The 17,500-nt window shown below is 39.2% G+C and overlaps 1 protein-coding gene across 1 annotated transcript in view; it reads right to left on the bottom strand.

Annotated features, from left to right (window-relative positions):
* The window catches only part of pak1 (p21 protein (Cdc42/Rac)-activated kinase 1), a 123,438-nt gene that overhangs the window by 59,459 nt on the left and 46,479 nt on the right, over positions 1-17,500 (bottom strand). The window lies entirely within an intron of this gene.

The following is a 17,500-nucleotide window of genomic DNA, read 5'->3' as shown; positions in this document are numbered from 1 at the left end:
GTCTAGTACCCGCACTCTTTTACTATGAAGCCACGTTGGTGTAACAACGTGGCTTGGCATTGTCTTGCTGAAATAAGCAGGGGCGTCCATGGTAACGTTGCTTGGACGGCAACAAAACCTGTATGTGCCTTTCAGCATTAATGGCGCCTTCACAGATGTGTAAGTTACCCATGTCTTGGGCACTAATACACCCCCATACCATCACACATGCTGCCTTTTACACTTTGCGCCTATAACAATCCGGATGGTTCTTTTCCTCTTTGGTCCGGAGGACACGACGTCCACATTTTCCAAAAACAATTTGAAATGTGGACTCGTCAGACCACAGAACACTTTTCCACTTTGTATCAGTCCATCTTAGATGAGCTCAGGCCCAGCGAAGCCGACGGCGTTTCTGGGTGTTGTTGATAAACGCTTTTCGCCTTGCATAGGAGAGTTTTAACTTGCACTTACAGATGTAGCGACCAACTGTAGTTACTGACAGTGGGTTTCTGAAGTGTTCCATGTGGTGATATCCTTTACACACTGATGTCGCTTGTTGATGCAGTACAGCCTGAGGGATCAAAGGTCAAGGGCTTAGCCGCTTACGTGCAGTGATTTCTCCAGATTCTCTGAACCCTTTGATGATATTACGAAGCGTAGGTGGTGAAATCCCTAAATTCCTTGCAATAGCTGGTTGAGAAAGGTTTTTTCTTAAACTGTTCAACAATTTGCTCACGCATTTGTTGACAAAGTGGTGACCCTCGCCCCATCCTTGTTTGTGAATGACTGAGCATTTCATGGAATCTACTTTTATACCCAATCATGGCACCCACCTGTTCCCAATTAGCCTGTTCACCTGTGGGATGTTCCAAATAAGTGTTTGATGAGCATTCCTCAACTTTATCAGTATTTATTGCCACCTTTCCCAACTTCTTTGTCACGTGTTGCTGGCATCAAATTCTAAAGTTAATGATTATTTGCACACAAATAAATGATTATCAGTTTGAACATCAAATATGTTGTCTTTGTAGCATATTCAACTGAATATGGGTTGAAAAGGATTAGCAAATCATTGTATTCCGTTTATATTTACATCTAACACAATTTCCCAACTCATATGGAAACGGGGTTTGTAATAGACAATGTCTCATTTTCACCCCAGGTGGTGAAATCTGTCAAAATGAGGGTGGTCCCAAAAAGGAGGGATTTTTCAAATTGACTGTGTGTCGGTTTTAAAAGTGCTCCCCCTCTGGTCAACATATGAAATAACAAGTGTGTGAAAATATTTTAAGTGCTCCCCCTCTGGCCAACATATGTAATAACAAGTGTGTGTAAGAAATTGAAATGTGCCCCCTTTGGCAAAAAATAATTTTAAAAATAAAATAAATATGTTTATAGAGGCATACTGTAATAACTCGGAGTAAATAATGAATATTAAAAAACAATTACAAACAAACAAAATAAATCATTAAAAGCGTACTTTTTTTTATATTGGCATAGTATGTATATATTTTATGTAAATACAAATCTTTATATATTTAGAAAGGGTGGTCCTATAGAAGTTTATATATTTATAGATAAGAATAGAACAATAATAGAACAATAATAGAAGTTTATATATTTATATATATTATATTATATATATATATATTATATTATTTATATATATTTATATATGTTTATATATTTATATATAAATTAAATTTATATTATTATTTTATTATATTATATTATATTTATATTATTTATATTTATATAATACATTTATATATATATTTATATAATTTATGTTTATATATTTATATATATATATATATATATATATATTTATATATAGATAAGAATAGAACAATAATAGAACAATAATAGAACAATAATAGAAGTTTATATATTTATATATTTAGAAAGGTTGGTCCTATAGAAGTTTATATATTTATAGATAAGAATAGAACAATAATAGAACAATAATAGAACAATAGAAGTTTATATATTTATATATATTATATCATATATATATATATATATATTATATTATTTATATATATTTATATATGTTTATATATTTATATATAAATTAAATTTATATTATTATTTTATTATATTATATTATATTTATATTATTTATATTTATATAATACATTTATATATATATTTATATAATTTATGTTTATATATTTATATATATATATATATATATTTATATATTTATATATATATATAGATAAGAATAGAACAATAATAGAACAATAATAGAACAATAATAGAAGTTTATATATTTATATATTTAGAAAGGGTGGTCCTATAGAAGTTTATATATTTATAGATAAGAATAGAACAATAATAGAACAATAGAAGTTTATATATTTATATATATTATATTATATATATATATTATATTATTTATATATTTATTTATGTTTATATATTTACATATTTATATATAAATTAAATTTATATTATTATTATTTTATTATATTATATTATATTTATATTATTTATATAATACATTTATATATATATATATATTTATGTTTATATATTTATATATATATATATATTTATATATTTATAGATAAGAATAGAACAATAATAGAACAATAATAGAACAATAATAGAAGTTTATATATTTATGTTATGTTTATATATTTATATATAATACATTTATATATATATATATATATTTATGTTTATATATTTATATATATATATTTATATATTTATAGATAAGAATAGAACAATAATAGAACAATAATAGAACAATAATAGAAGTTTATATATTTATATATTTAGAAAGGGTGGTCCTATAGAAAGGGTGGTCCTATACAAGTAGGCATTTGTGTGTGTGTGTTTGTGTGAGTGTGTGTGTGTGTGTGTGTGTGTGTGTGTGTGTGTGTGTGTGTGTGTGTGTGTGTGTGTGTGTGTGTGTGTGTGTGTGTGTGTGTGAGTGTGTGAGCATCTAACACACAATAAGTTGTCACACTGAAAGTTTGAGTAACAAAGTGGACTGGTTCAAGCAGAAGGTTGTAGTCTTTGTCCAGTCTTTATTGTTGTCTGAGACACACAACTGTGATATCACTAATGGAAAAGTTTGGGGGAAAACACTTGCTAGAGAGGTCACATGACACCTTCACGTTGTGTGTGTGTGTGTGTGTGTGTGTGTGTGTGTGTGTGTGTGTGTCAGGACTCTGCCGAAAGTGACGGTAGTGTCTGAAATGAGACACCCTCTATTTGTTATTAAGTCGGTGAAGACCACACCTTTTGTTCTTTACAAAGCTGCACTGTACTGTTGTCCTCTGTGGGACTAAACATATTTCTGAAATGAGGAAAAAGTCTCCAAAGAAGAAGGAGCTTGCTGCTTTGCGTTAAAAGACATTACTGCCATGGATGCGTGAGGCTGCAGCCACTAGAAACGCAGCACGTATCGTCATGAGGTGTCTGAGAACCAGGGTCCATTTTGACAGAAGTTTTTAATTTAGGTTTAGGCTACGTTCACTCTGCAGGGTCCGATGTCCGATTCGGATTCATTTGTCAAATCCGATCTTTTTAGGGGGCCGTTCGCAAAATGTGATTTCTAATGTGAATGTGATCCGACCCGCATGATTGGATTTAGTCTCTGTCAAAATGTTTGTCTCGTTTTTTATTCATTGACTGAATTATCACTTATTTGCATCATTCTATTAGTCAACATGCTTTTGTTTTGATTAGTTGTCTGCTTATTTTAGTCACGGGAAAATAGTTTGTGGACAAACATATTTAGTCAACAAAATTAACACTGCTGAGGACAAACTGTAGAAGTCTTCATACTACAGAAAAAATCTGCTAAATGAGACTGTAGCTTTCTTGCTTTAGCTGCAGCCAAATGTTACTTTCTTGCAGAGCCACAATTTACTTTGTTAAATTGAATCCAAGGTCATGCAAGTTTGGTGTCATCACTTATCAGAGTTATTGCATTCGATGCCAGCAGGAGTGAGCGTCTCCGCATAGGGTATGAGGACGAGGCGCATGCGAGTCAACCATACTTGCCAACCTTGAAACCTCCGATTTCGGGAGATGGTGGGGGTGGGGGGGTGGTCCCGGGGGGGGCGTGGTTGGGGGCGTGGTTAAGAGGGGAGGAGTATATTTACAGCTAGAATTCACCAAGTCAAGTATTTCATATATATATATATATATATTAAATACTTGACTTTCAGTGAATTCTAGCTATATATATATATATATATATATATATATTAGAGATGCGCGGATAGGCAATTATTTCATCCGCAACCGCATCAGAAAGTCGTCAACCATCCGCCATCCACCCGATCTAACATTTAATCAGAACCGCATCCGCCCGTTGTTATATATCTAATATAGACGATGCAAGGCATTAGTGAGGTTATAAAGCTTTTGCCTGTTAAAGAAAGGAGACTGATCCAATGCAGCACAGACATTCGCGTGCCACGCTGTGACGGCCCAGACGCACACCAGTGCGCAATCATATGGGAGCCGCGCTGAGCGCACCTCCAATCGCATCTCGCTGCCGGCGACGGCCGGGTATGGGCCCAACGCTCCAGCGCCATCCATTTTCAGGGCTAGTTGATTCGGCAGGTGGGTTGTTACACACTCCTTAGCGGGTTCCGACTTCCATGGCCACCGTCCTGCTGTCTATATCAACCAGGGTGAGCCCCATCCCTTTCGTGAGCGCACTGCGCGCGGAGTGACCCCTGTTACGCGCCCCCGGCAACAGGGGTGGCGGGCAGGTAAGCTGCGCGGGCGGAGCGCGCGGAGTGACCCCTGTTACGAGCCCCCGGCCACGGGGGTGGCGGGCAGGTAAGCTGCTTACCTGCTGCGCGTGACGCCGGCCGCGGCGAAGGCGGACGAGGCGGGGTGTCGGTGCGGTGGGCGCGGTGGTGACCCTGGACGTGCGTCGGGCCCTTCTCGCGGATCGCCTCAGCTATGGCTCCCGGTGGGGCCCTCTCGGGGGAAGGGGCCTCGGTCCCGGACCCCGGCGAGGCGTCCCTTCTCCGCTCCGTAAAAGTGTCCATCTCTTTTCTTTTTTTTTCTTCTGTTGTGGCATATGCTGCAGGTGCCTGCTCGTTTTTCGTATGTGGGTAACAACATTTAACTATGTATATATATTTCCCAATTGGTTTAACTGCCACCCGCCTGAATCTATTTAAAATCTAATTTTTTTTTATTTCAATCGCCCGACCCGACCCGACCCGCGGATAAAATCTAATTTTTTTTTAATTTCATCCGCCCGATCCGCGGATAATCCGCGGACTCCGCGGTTGTGCCCGCAAACCGCGCATCTCTAATATATATATATACGTCTTAATAAGGTTATCCAAAAAATAGTGCTCGATACCGTAGTAGAGCGCAATATATGTATGTGTGGGAAAAAAATCACAAGACTACTTCATCTCTACAGGCCTGTTTTATGAGGGGGGGGGTTCCCTCAATCATCAGGAGATTTTAATGGAAGCATTCACATACCATGGTTTATATAGGGCACAGAGTGGGTGGGTACAGGCTGGCGTAGGGGCGTGGTGATTGGCTCATGTGTTACCTAGGAGGTGTTTCCGTCTGTGGCGGCATGCTGATACAATTTCGCTGCGCTTGTTGAGGGATGACAGGTCTGGACGGTATATAATAAACAGTTTCTCTTTCAAGCATAGGTTGCATCTTTTATTACCACTATTGTAAGGTGTGCTGGATGCAAGAATTTGCCATGTTATTGAATATTCAACATTATTGTCTTTGAGGTCCCAAATGTGTTTGCTGAGTTCTGTGGTATTCCGCAGGTTTTGGTTCCTGAAAGAAGCCTTGTGATTGTTCCATCTGGTTTTGAACTCTCCCTCGGTTAATCCTACATATGTGTCGGATGTGTTAATGTCCTTGCGTGTTACCTTAGATTGGTAAACAACTGATGTTTGTAAGCACCCCCCGTTGAGAGGGCAATCAGGTTTCTTGCGGCAGTTGCAGCCTTTGTTGGTTTTGGAGTCGCTCTGTCCGGGGGCCGACGGCTCATTTGCAGTTGTTTTGTTGTGGTTTGAGATAATTTGTCGTATATTGTTCATACAGCTGTAGCTCAATTTAATGTTGTTCTTGTTGAATACTTTTCTTAGGGTGTTGCCTTTGGGGAAGTGTTTGTCAATCAGAGTGAGGAATTTGTGGCCAATGTTAGTTGAGACGTTTTTGCTGTATGGGGGGTTGTACCAGATGATGTTGTTGTTTCGTTTTCTGTTCTTTTTTGGTTGGTTTCCTGGCGTGGTACCCACCCACTCTGTGCCCTATATAAACCATGGTATGTGAATGCTTCCATTAAAATCTCCTGATGATTGAGGGAACCCCTCATGAAACAGGCCTGTAGAGATGAAGTAGTCTTGTGATTTTTTTCCCCACACATACACATATATATATATATATATATATATATATATATACCGTATTGTCCGCACTAAAAAACCACAAATTTACTCAAAAGCTGACAGTGCGGCTTTTAACCCGGTGCGCTTTATTTATGGATAAATATTAAGATTAATTTTCATAAAGTTTCGGTCTCGCAACTTCGGTAAACAGCCGCCATCTTTTTTCCCGGTAGAACAGGAAGCGCTTCTTCTTCTACGCAAGCAACCGCCAAGGTAAGCACCCGCCCCCATAGAACAGGAAGCGCTTCTTCTTCTACTGTAAGCAACCACCCGCCCGCGTAGAAGAAGAAAAAGCGCGCGGATATCACCGTACGTTTCATTTCCTTTGTGTGTTTACATCTGTAAAGACCACAAAATGGCTCCTACTAAACGACAGGGATCCGGTTCATGAAAAGACGCAATCTCTCCATCCGCACACGGATTACTATTTCACAGCAACTGATATTCCTGTGAACCGCACTGTGGATACAACGGGAGCACGTACGGTGAATATTCGCACCACAGGGAATGAGAAGTCATCCTTCACTGTGGTTCTAGCTTGCCATGCTAATGGCCAGAAACTTCCACCCATGGTGATATTCAAAAGGAAGACCTTGCCAAAAGAGACCTTTCCAGCCGGCGTCATCATAAAAGCTAACTCGAAGGGATGGATGAAGAAAAGATGAGCGAGTGGTTAAGGTAAGTTTAAGTTTACGCGAAGAGGCCGGGTGGCTTTTTTCACGCAGCTCTGTCCATGTTGATATACGTATGTTTGTGATTGCACATTTGCGTACATTTTGGGAGTGAACAGAGTTGTTAGAACGCTGGTTTTTAATACATTATTAAAGTTTGACTGACCTATCTGACTGTTTTTTTGACATTCCTTTAGCGCAGTTAGATGCGGCTTACAACACCGGGCGGCTTATAGGTGGACAAAGTTTTGAAATATGCCGTTCATTGAAGGCGCGGCTTATAACCCAGGGCGCCTTATGGTGCGGAAAATACGGTATATATATATTTTTATTTTTATTTTTTTATATATATATATATATATATATATATATATATATAAATAAGAAAAATATTTGAATTTCAGTGTTCATTTATTTACGCATATACACACACATAACACTCATCTACTCATTGTTGAGTTAAAGGTTGAATTGTCCATCCTTGTTCTATTCTCTGTCACTATTTTTCTAACCATTGCTGAACACCCTCTCTGATGATGCATTCTGCTTCGTCTCCTTGTTGTGTGCGCAGTTGTGCACTGTACTCTCTAAAAGCCCAAGATGTTATTGTCACATATGCATGTACAGTAGATGGCAGTATTGTCCTGTTTAAGAGTGTCACAACATTGCTGTTTACGGCAGACAAAACTGCTTTACGGACGTGAAAACAGGCTGTCGGACACGTCACTCAGGTCCGCATGAATTTCGGGAGAAAATTTGTCCCGGGGAGGTTTTCGGGAGAGGCGCTGAATTTCGGGAGTCTCCCGGAAAAATCCGGGAGGGTTGGCAAGTATGGAGTCAACACACACACACGGAGCACTTACAAGCAGAAACAGTGTAAGGACAGAAAAGGGAGAATGGACATATTTTGGCTTCAAAACTAACAATAAAGATGAAGCTATAAACACTGAAGCGCTGCTCTGCAAACAGTGCTTCAAAACATAGCGAGCTAACAGCTAACGTCTCTCTGTAGTGTTATAGCTACTTCTAAAATCACTAATCTTCGCCTCCATGGCAACAAATAAACTATGTGACTCGCGATTTATAGTTTTTTCTGCGCTACTTTTTCATACTCATTCAAACAGCACTAACGTTTTACTTTTCTGATCTTGCGATCAGCCACTTTTTGATAATCGGCACTTACCTGCTACCCGCTACCTCCGAGGACAAAGCTACGAACAATGGGAGACCGGGCTTTCTGCTCCCCAGTCTGTGGAACGCTCTCCCTGACCACCTGAGGGCACCACAGACTGTGGATGCTTTTAAAAAAGGCTTAAAAACCCTTCTTTTTAAAAAAAGCCTTTTTTTTTTTTTTAGATATATGCATACTAGTTTTAGCTATTTGGCTGTTCTAGTTTTTATTTTTATTTATTTATTTTAATTTTATTTTTAATACACTGCAGCACTTTGAGGTTGTTTACTCAATGTAAAGTGCTTTGTACAAATAAAATCTATTTATTATTATTATTTATCTGCAGGACGAGGAATAGCTAAACATGCGTCACTACAACACCGTAGGAGGATACCATAGCTAATCGCTAACAGCAAGCTAGCGCTCCTGAATGTAAACAAATGGGTGGATCTATACAAACATCGACTGTAATGATACCAAGTACAAGAGCCGTATCTAATCGATCCCACAATGATTAAATCAATATTTTTGATTATCACAAAATGTATTTAATGAATTATCAAGTATTTGCATCATTGTATTAGTCAACATGCCTTTGTTGATTAGTTATCACACTTTTTACAGTAAACAAATGGTAAAACAGTACTAAACAATTCCAATTTAAAAAAAAATTGGTGTCATTATTAACTTTCTGTCCAAGCTTGTATAATCTACTGCCTTGTTCAATTGTAAAAAATATTCTGTGCCTAAAATTCACATTTCTATCACAATTATCATACTGTAAACATGGTAAGCTAACTTCATTAAAATTAATAGTCCTGTCAATAGCATGGAATTACAATTCAAATGTAGTTTTTTTGTAAGCCTTTCAAAAGAATTCAAAATATGAAAAATTCATGAAAATTAATTTAAGCCATCAGACACTTGAAAAGTGGCACATCACATCTCTAATGTAATCATTTGAACTTTTCAACAGAAATAGCACTGCCAAAATATTAAGGACATACTTCTGTATTTTGGTAGTTATGATGTCAACATTTAACAAGATTTCTTCAACTTGGACTTGAAAGCATAAATAGTATAAACACTTTTAACAGTATAACAGTACCGTATTTTCCGCACTATTAGCCGCACCTAAAAACCACAAATTTTCTCAAAAGCTGACAGTGCGCCTTTTAACCCGGTGCGCTTTATATATGGATAAATATTAAGATTCATTTTCATAAAGTTTCGATCTCGCAACTTCGGTAAACAGCCGCCATCTTTTTTCCCGGTAGAACAGGAAGCGCTTCTTCTTCTACGCAAGCAACCGCCAAGGTAAGCACCCGCCCCCATAGAAGAGGAAGCGCTTCTTCTACTGTAAGCAACCACCCGCCCGCGTAGAAGAAGAAAAAGCGCGCGGATATCACCGTACGTTTCATTTCCTTTGTGTGTTTACATCTGTAAAGACCACAAAATGGCTCCTACTAAGCGTCAGGGATCCGGTTCATGAAAAGACGCAATCTCTCCATCCGCACACGGATTACTATTTCACAGCAACTGATATTCCTGTGAACCGCACTGTGGATACAACGGGAGCACGTACGGTGAATATTCGCACCACGGAATGAGAAGTCATCCTTCACTGTGGTTCTAGCTTGCCATGCTAATGGCCAGAAACTTCCACCCATGGTGATATTCAAAAGGAAGACCTTGCCAAAAGAGACCTTTCCAGCCGGCGTCATCATAAAAGCTAACTCGAAGGGATGGATGAAGAAAAGATGAGCGAGTGGTTAAGGTAAGTTTAAGTTTACGCGAAGAGGCCGGGTGGCTTTTTTCACGCAGCTCCGTCCATGTTGATATACGTATGTTTGTGATTGCACATTTGCGTACATTTTGGGAGTGAACAGAGTTGTTAGAACGCTGGTTTTTAATATATTATTAAAGTTTGACTGACCTATCTGACTGTTTTTTTTGACATTCCTTTAGCGCAGTTAGATGCGGCTTACAACACGGGGCGGCTTATAGGTGGACAAAGTTTTGAAATATGCCGTTCATTGAAGGCGCGGCTTTTAACCCAGGGCGCCTTATGGTGCGGAAAATACGGTACTAAACAATTCCAATAGATAACATTGGTGTCATTACCTTTTTGTGGCTAAAATCCAAATGTATTCTAGTCCATGCTCAATTATTGCCTCCGTAAATAAAACTTCGGCATTTATCACATCCAAAGAATCTGTTTGGGCGACGAAAAACGTTGAAAGTTTTCCACTCGTATCGCTAGCAACGGCATTAGACTTGTGTTTTTTTGTCCCAACGTGGTCTTTTACATCGCTAATTCCTCCGTGTCCGATCGAAAAAATCTTGTCTGCGCAAGGTGCAATTCGCGTAGTTTTCACCCTTTTTGGAACGGATAATTATTTTGAATATTCTTCACGGAATGACTGCAGTTTTCTTTTCGGTTTAAGACTCGTTTGCGATTTTTCTCCGGCTGATTCCATGATCGTTCGCTCGTTTGGAAACAAATGGCAACTGGTGCCTCGTGCTTGGCAGCGGTGCTATAAATAGCCTCGCGCATGGCATTCGGAATGGCTCGATAGGAAGTTACGGGAAGCAGTGTCGATTGTCATTGTTGTTACGCGATTTCGTGAATAAAACTTTAAAAAAAAATTTTTTTTTTTAAATTAAATAATAAATATAACTCGTTTGAGATGCTTACTATGAGGTTTGTCGCACCGCTGCCTCTCCACCTGGCTGTTATCTACCGCCCCCCAGGACCCAATTCGGACTTCATCAGTGAATTTTCAGAGTTCGTTGCTGATTTAGTGACGCACGCCGACAATATAATCATAATGGGGGACTTTAATATCCATATGAATACCCCATCGGACCCTCAGTGCATGGCGCTCCAGACTATAATTGATAGCTGTGGTCTTACACAAATAATAAATGAACCTACGCATCGCAACGGAAATACGATAGATCTAGTGCTGGTCAGGGGTGTCACCACCTCCAAAGTTACGATACTCCCGTATACTAAAGTAATGTCCGATCATTACCTTATAAAATTCGAAGTTCTGACTCATTGTCAACAAACTAATAATAATAACTGCTATAGCAGCCGCAACATTAATGCTGCCACAACGATGACTCTTGCTGGCCTACTGCCTTCGGTAATGGCACCATTCCCAAATTATGTCGGCTCTATTGATAACCTCACTAACAACTTTAACGACGCCCTGCGCGACACCATTGATAGTATAGCACCGCTAAAGCTTAAAAGAGCCCCTAAAAGGCGCACCCCATGGTTTACAGAAGAAACTAGAGCCCATAAATTATCATGTAGAAAGCTGGAACGCAAATGGCGCGCTACTAAACTTGAGGTTTTCCATCAAGCATGGAGTGATAGTTTAATAACTTATAAACACATGCTTACCCTAGCTAAAGCTAAATATTACTCAAATCTCATCCACCTCAACAAAAATGATCCGAAATTTTTGTTTAGTACAGTAGCATCGCTAACCCAACAAGGGACTCCTCCCAGTAGCTCCACCCACTCGGCAGATGATTTTATGAATTTCTTTAATAAGAAAATTGAACTCATTAGAAAGGAGATTAAAGACAATGCATCGCAGCTACAACTGGGTTCTATTAACACAGATACAACTGTATCTACGAAGGAAGACACACAGATCTGGTGGCCATGGATGGGGTGCTGGCTGTCCGGGGTCGGGACCCAAGGGTGGACCGCTCGCCTGTATATCGGTTGGGAACATCTCTGCGCTGCTGACCCGTCTCCGCTCGGGATGGTTTCCTGCTGACCCCACTGTGGACTGGACTCTTACTGTTATGCTGGATCCACTATGGACTGGACTCTCACAATATTATGTTAGACCCACTCGACATCCATTGCATTCGGTCTCCCTAGAGGGGGGGGGGTTACCCACATATGCGGTCCTCTCCAAGGTTTCTCATAGTCATTCACATCGACGTCCCACTGGGGTGAGTTTTTCCTTGCCCTTATGTGGGCTATACCGAGGATGTCGTTGTGGCTTGTGCAGCCCTTTGAGACACTTGTGATTTAGGGCTATATAAATAAACATTGATTGATTGATTGATTGATAATGAAAAACCGTATTTTTTAATCACTGCAACCGTAACCCGGAATAGGTTGATGAAAACCGTACTAATTACGGGAAAACCGGAGTAGTTGGCAGGTATGGAAGTCTTCAAACGACAGAAAAAAATCTGCTAAATGAGACTGTAGCTTTTTGCTTAAACTGCAGCCAAATGTTACTTTCTTGCAGAGCCACAAAGTACTTTGTTAAATTGAATCCAAGGTCATGCAAGTTTGGTGTCATCACTTATCAGAGTTATTGCATTCGATGCCAGCAGGAGTGAAGACTGCTCCAAGGAGAGGACGACAGAAACAGTCAGCAATGCTCGGTGTGATGTGGTCATGAACTTCCAGGAAGGAGGTGTCAGGACGCAACTCCCTTCTTCAACAACAACATGTTCCCATGGCAACATGGGACAATGGGGCTCTAGCTAATACTACACGGTATTAATAACAGTCATCATGTACGGTACATAACTCAACCAACGCAGGCTGAAAGCTCAGCAGGACCAATTTCAACCACAAGCATTTAAACGAGCACATGTCAAAAAGAAAACAAACACTCCGAGACCAGCATATGTCATTAAAAAGGCCATAAAATCATAACAAACGTCGCATATGCTAAAGTTAGTAACTCCCAATGGCACAAGAGGAGCTCGCATGGTTCAGTCCCTGCTTTTTCTGTTCCACCCGGGATTTGAACCAAGGTCGCAGAGACGAGCGTGCTAGCTACCGAGCAAAAAGCCCGGGCTATCGACCCGACAGCCAGCACTGCTCTTGAGGTAGTCAAGAGTTACAGTTACACTTGTATTACCGTATTTTCCGCACCATAAGCCGCCCTGGGTTATAAGCCGCGCCTTCAATGAACGGCATATTTCAAAACTTTGTCCACCTATAAGCCGCCCCGTGTTGTAAGCCGCATCTAACTGCGCTAAAGGAATGTCAAAAAAACAGTCAGATAGGTCAGTCAAACTTTAATAATATATTAAAAACCAGCGTGATGTGGGCGCGCATGGAGTCGTATATCAACATGGACGGAGCTGCGTGAAAAAAGCCACCCGGCCTCTTCGCGTAAACTTACCTTAACCACTCGCTCATCTTTTCTTCATCCATCCATCCCTTCGAGTTAGCTTTTATGATGACGCCGGCTGGAAAGGTCTCTTTTGGGAAGGTCTTCCTTTTGAATATCACCATGGGTGGAAGTTTCTGGCCATTAGCATGGCAAGCTAGAACCACAGTGAAGGATGACTTCTCATTCCCTGTGGTGCGAATGTTCACCGTACGTGCTCCCGTTGTATCCACAGTGCGGTTCACAGGAATATCAAAAGTCAGTGGAACCTCGTCCATGTTGATAATGTTCTCTGGCCGGATCTTTTTTTCAGCTATCTTGTTTTTACAATATGCACGGAAAGTAGCCAGCTTTTCTTGAAAGTCTTTAGGCAGTTGCTGTGAAATAGTAGTCCGTGTGCGGATGGAGAGATTGCGTCTTTTCATGAACCGGAAACCTGTCGCTTAGTAGGAGCCATTTTGTGGTCTTTACAGATGTAAACACACAAAGGAAATGAAACGTAATATCCGCGCGCTTCTTCTTCTTCTACTACGGGGGCGGGTGGTTGCTTACAGTAGAAGAAGAAGCGCTTCCTCTTCTATGGGGGCGGGTGCTTACCTTGGCGGTTGCTTGGCGTAGAAGAAGAAGCGCTTCCTCTTCTACGGGGAAAAAAGATGGCGGCTGTTTACCGTAGTTGCGAGACCGAAACTTTATGAAAATGAATCTTAATATTAATCCATATATAAAGCGCACCGGGTTATAAGCCGCACTGTCAGCTTTTGAGTAAATTTGTGGTTTTTAGGTGCGGCTAATAGTGCGGAAAATACGGTATTCCTCTACCGATAAAACTCACTGGCTATGAAGAAAAAACACTGCAAAAAAGACCTTTTACGAGTATAAATCTTGTCTGTACATAGGGATGGGTTTTTTACACATTTGAAATCAATACTGGTAACAATTTTCAGTACTTTTATGTATATTCATGTGTTGATAAATGTTTGTTTAAAGGGGACATCTGATGATTTTAATCTACATTTAAAACACTTTTTGTGGTGCAGATTAGGGATGTCCCGATCCGATATTTGGATCGGATCGGCCGCCGATATTTGCCAAAAATTGCGTATCGGCAAGGCATGGGAAAATGCCGATCCAGATCCAGTTTAAAAAAAAAACTCCGCTCCGTGTTTTCCAACGCACCGATTTAAATAATACATTCCACTTTTCTGCTGCTCCCTAATTTCCGTTCCGCATTTTCCAGCACACCTTCAACACATCCACAGGTCTGTGGATTCTAACAGTTGCGAGACGCTTATCTCCATTCGGTGCCACACGCCCACACCATCAAAATGCCGAGGCAAAAATTTCCACATCAACACCGTATGAAAAAATTAGTAATTTTTTTAGTTGTGATTTCCTTCTCTGCATGAAAGTTTAAAAGTAGCATATATTAATGCAGTACGACGGCGTTTCTGGGTGTTGTTGATAAACGGTTTTCGCCTTGCATTGGAGAGTTTTAACTTGCACTTACAGATGTAGCGACCAACTGTAGTTACTGACAGTGGGTTTCTGAAGTGTTACTGAGCCCATGTGGTGATATCCTTTACACACTGATGTCGCTTGTTGATGCAGTACAGCCTGAGGGATCAAAGGTCACGGGCTTAGCTGCTTACGTGCAGTGATTTCTCTAGATTCTCTGAACCCTTTGATGATATTATGGACTGTCGATGGTGAAATCCCTAAATTCCTTGCAATAGCTGGTTGAGAAAGGTTTTTCTTAAACTGTTCAACAATTTGCTCACGCATTTGTTGACAAAGTGGTGACCCTCGCCCCATCCTTGTTTGTGAATGACTGAGCATTTCACGGAATCTACTTTTATACCCAATCATGGCACCCACCTGTTCCCAATTTTGCCTGTTCACCTGTGGGATGTTCCAAATAAGTGTTTGATGAGCATTCCTCAACTTTATCAGTATTTATTGCCACCTTTCCCAACTTCTTTGTCACGTGTTGCTGGCATCAAATTCTAAAGTTAATGATTATTTGCAAAAAAAAAAAAAAATGTTTATGAGTTTGAACATCAAATATGTTGTCTTTGTAGCATATTCAACTGAATATGGGCTGAAAAGGATTTGCAAATCATTGTATTCCGTTTATATTTACATCTAACACAATTTCCCAACTCATAGAAACGGGGTTTGTATTTGTATGTATTTATTTATTTTATATATATATATTTATACATATTATTTATATATATTTATGCATATTATTTATATATATTTATTTATTTATATATGCACCGTTATGCTTTTTTATCCTGCACTACCATGAGCTTATGGAACGAAATGTCGTTCTTATCTGTGCTGTAAAGTTCAAATTTGAATGACAATAAAAAGGAAGTCTAAGTCTAAGTCTAACCATTGTTTACTTCCTGTTTGTATTCTACTTCTTTCTGAACACGCTAAATAAAATGAAAAAAAATGGAGGAAATGGGCCTTTTCGAGTGACCTCTTGGCGAGCGGCGTGTTCTTCCAGTAACATGAGGAGTTTTTCTCGTGGTGTCGAGTCGAGCGGCAGAGTGATTGTAGTCCAAGGCGACAGCGAGTCACAGTCGGCGTCCATCATGGCGTCTTCTTCAAGTTAGCATGCCAACCTCCACTTGGGGAAACATTTAGCACTGCTCGTTGTTGTATTACCATCTTCTCTGCAGCGTTTGTCTTGTTGTGTATTTGTAGTGACGGCAATGGGCGTTGTCGACCCGCTTAGGTGGTTTATGTGAAACCACTCCTCAAAGCCTGCTTCACCCTGTTTCTATTTTTTATTTTTATTTTTTAAGTCGACGTCGGCATCGGTGGTCGGCCGCTTTTGTTTACATAAAATGTGTAGGGTTGCGCAATATAGACGATATGCGCTATAAATGATTATTATCAAGGCTTAGGTCAGACTGATTACTAAAATAAATACTAATGTAATATACTGCAAAGGATGAGAAAAAAATACTATACATACATGCATACATATAATACATACAATTACACAGTGCTAAAATAAAAACAAATCTTAGTAAATTAATAATTAACAATAATAATATATATATATATATGTTTCATTAGTAAGCTGTCAGTAAAATCAAAGTGTAAATTAAATTACAGCTTCACATCTTTAGTCATCATTTTTCAGGTGCCAGATCATGCTGGAAAATGAAATCATCATCCCCATAGAGCAGGGGTGCTCACACTTTTTCTGCAGGCGAGCTACTTTTCAATTGATCAAGTCGTGGGGATCTACCTCATTCATATATATCATTTATATTTACTTATTTATGAAATATATGTTTTTGTTAACAAGTTAAAGGTGTTTAATGATAATGCAAGTATGTTTAATACATATAGTTAATATTGTTAACAAGTTAAAGGTGTTTAAAAATAATACAAGCATGTTTAACACAAATAGTTAATATTGTTAACAACTTAAAGGTGTTTAAAGATAATGCAAGCATGTTTAACACATATAGTTAATATTGTTAACAAGTTAAAGGTGTTTAAAAATAATACAAGCATGTTTAACACAAATAGTTAATATTGTTAACAACTTAAAGGTGGTTAAAGATAAAACAAGCATGTTTAACACATATAGTTAATATTGTTAACAACTTAAAGGTGGTTAAAGATAATACAAGCATGTTTAACACATATAGTTAATATTGTTAACAACTTAAAGGTGGTTAAAGATAATACAAGCATGTTTAACACATATAAATTCCTTTCTTTCATGAAGACAAGAATATAAGTTGGTGTATTACCTGATTCTGATGATTGCATTGATAGGAATCAGACAGTGGTGATGATAACGTCCGCATTTTCGAATGGAGGAGAAAAAAAGTCCTCCTTTCTGTCCAATACCACATGAAAGTGGTTGGTTTTTGGCATCTTATTTGTCCAGCTTCCGTACTCCTTTGTATACACTTTACAAGAAATACATTGTCGGCAAACTCCGTAGCTTGCTAGCTTGTGCACGCCAGCTTTCTGAGACTCTTATTTTGGTAGCGCAGGCAGGATGAAGCAGAGCTTTTATTGTGCAACCGTGCAGTCGGTCTTTGGAGTTTTGACGACAGGCAC

Source organism: Nerophis lumbriciformis, linkage group LG17, assembly GCF_033978685.3.
Source record: "Nerophis lumbriciformis linkage group LG17, RoL_Nlum_v2.1, whole genome shotgun sequence".
Lineage (NCBI taxonomy): Eukaryota > Metazoa > Chordata > Actinopteri > Syngnathiformes > Syngnathidae > Nerophis > Nerophis lumbriciformis.
Note: the sequence above shows the minus strand (reverse complement) of the source record. Positions and strands in the feature narration are given on the sequence as shown.